The sequence below is a fragment of the Lycium barbarum genome, chromosome 7 (assembly GCF_019175385.1).
Source record: "Lycium barbarum isolate Lr01 chromosome 7, ASM1917538v2, whole genome shotgun sequence".
Classification (NCBI taxonomy): Eukaryota; Viridiplantae; Streptophyta; class Magnoliopsida; order Solanales; family Solanaceae; genus Lycium; species Lycium barbarum.
In genome coordinates, this window is record NC_083343.1 from 97,530,308 (window position 1) to 97,533,387 (window position 3,080).

A 3,080-nucleotide genomic window follows, 5' to 3' on the forward strand; every position below is an offset into this window, starting at 1 on the left:
TGCAATGCACTATCCAAATACTCCAAACCTGTACAAACATGCTAAATGGTAATGTTTTCCCCAAATAGTCATCACCTGCAGGGGACCTATGGTGTCCATGAACCACTAGTTCCAAAACGAACCTCGGACCATGAGTTCACAGCTAGGCCACATCGTCACCCCTTGTCAAATGTGCCTTAATAGATGTATATGTTCCATCTCAAAATCTGATCAGCAATGCCTCATAATCGAATCATAATGAATAACTTAAGAACACATATCAAAGCCAGAAACAATGAAGTACAATCATAGTAACACAAGTCATAACAAGACTCACCAATAACTTTTCTCAACCATAGCCTAATTATGCAGCTATCTCAATCAATCAGTGAAGGGTATTTATGAACACCTTTCTTTCAAAATTTCCAAACCATTTCCATAATGTATGAATGTATGAATGCAGAAGTGGGTATAAATATGGTAAATAAATACACTAAAATAACAATAAAGGTACAAGAAGTCATACTGCCATAAGTCATATCAAGACTTAGATAAATCGACTCAACTATCAAATGAATCATACAACCCATCTCAATATTCATAAAGAGTCTATAACACCCTTTACTCCCAATTATAGCAAGTGCACCTCACCACTGAATCTTACGACACTAAGTGCTCTATTTTCTCATGTATCATCATCAGCACCGAATCATAATTCGATATTGATGTATATGTGAAATGAGAATGTATGCAATGCATTATATCATCACAATTGTACAACATGACTAAGCCCTAATCTCATTACCTTCCTTTCTCCGATGATAAATGTCATAACCAGAGAGAGACGAACGCAACGAGTATCACAACACAAAAATTAAAGTAACAAACCTAATAACCTTAACAGGGCCACAAGCCATAACCAACAACAAAAGTATACATATTAACTCCTTCCTTCCCATGTCACAACAAATACAGATCTTAATTGCAATACAGATCTAACGGTTCAATAAAAACACAAAACAAAGGTCATTTGATCAATATGGTGTCCCTTATAGCCAAAGAACTACGACGAAAACATCGAATTCGAGCGCGTCAAAACCCAAATCCATCTGAAACTCTTCGGAACCTCACCAAAACTTGTGAATAAGTCGAAAATCATCATACAAACTTGTTGGAACTTTCAAAACATTGACACGGGGTCATCTTAACCCGATGTTGACCATGGTCAGCTCTGTCTCTTTAACTTAACTATTTCCTCTACCAATGGCTCAAATCACACTCCAACCTTTCGGGAATCAAATCAATGACTTCACTAAGTCTTAAGTCATACTAACGAGATTCGAGGTAGTGTCAACAAGGGTAAATGGGTCAAAAACACTATAACGACCAAAAGGGTCATTACATCAAATACCAATTAAACAATCATTCATCCTCGAATGGAGAAGAGGAGTACGAAGCTGACGATAACCAATGAATCTTCTTTTAACCCGCATGGAAGACTCCACATGCAAGAATTTTGGTGATAGCACCATTCGTTCATCTTATCAACTAAAATTACTTTATCTTAGCTCAAAACCCAAATTCCCATATTTTCTATACTCAAAATTTCCTACGCAACTGATTCCCGAATATAAGAACTGCCTTTGCTTGAATCTTCCGATTTATATAACCACACTTCTATACATGGTTGACGGGTCCCACAAATATTTCTCAAATAGCATAATTCCCTAGTATATCCATAAAACATAACCCACTCTTATCACCCTAAGGACCTCTCGCACCCATAATACTTTTTAGAATCATTACTAAGCCTGAAGTAAACCATTATAACTAACCAAATAGCTGACTTTGGTAAAATATCATCAAGTCTACTCGCAAACTCGGATAAAGCTCGGTAAACCTGTCATACCTCAAATCTAAAATATAGCCCATCAAATCCGTGAAGGTGATTTGCTAGGAAACCGATAAGTCTCTATGGAAAACATACATAGTTCATCAAGCTTAATTTGGACTGTAACGATCCTGAATGAATGCACAATCCTTGAATACAACTAATAGTACTGGAACTGACTCCAAAATTTCCGAAGCCCATCACAGTCCTATCTTCCATATGGGGCGACTAGCTCTAGTCTTTTAACATTCTGAAAATGCTCACACAAGCTATCTGATTAGTAATATCCACAACATAACCTACTACCACGAGAATGGTCTCATCTTGAAAATCCAACTCCAACCATCACCTTATAGGGATTTCCAAAATTTCTCCTTTAGACCACACTAACCTATCTAATGCAGAATGTTACGAACTTATCCAACTGTAAATCACACAAGCCACTTCCATCAAGCTTAACACGTCAGTTACCTAAAATTTGTTTCTCACTAGTCGCTGATCACGAAACCTCTCGAGAAATATTTCATATCACTCAGTCCATTTTTGTAGACTCCTTTGCTTAAGCATACTCACGATCACACTTTGTCTGAAATAGGTAAGATAACACCTCCCCAACATACACTAACCTAGGTAATCTCGAAGATGTAGCTTTTTTTTTTACCGATTCTTGATCAAGTATATCTTTTTCCCGACTCTTCAATCCCCCCAATTTCAATCAAATCAAAATCATCATCACTGAATAACCATTTCTCGAATCCAGTCAATAGAGTACCGTATTTTCATAAGTCTTGCAAACTAGCCGAGTCATTCCTAGAGATAGTAGCACGTCCTTAACTCACTCAACTCTGAAACTGAATAATTTCTAAATCCAGCGTAGCACATATTAGTCCTACTAATGTCCCCACGTACTCTACCAAGATGCCTTCGCTGAAATTCTCTTAACTCAAATTCTGAAAATTTCTCCACAACTTGAATTTATTCAAACCTCATTATTGATTCACCACTTCGAACGTACCAGTGGTCAACCTAGAACACCTCTAACCATTTGCGTGATTATATTTTCCATTCAATCAACCCAACCGAGTAGCAGGACTAGTAATAGCAGGAATTAGTCAAAACTAATACAATAGGTACAAGGCTCTCAAAATCTCCCATGTATACTTAGAGAATGATGAAGGGAAATGACAAGGTTCTAAGGGTTTTAACTTAG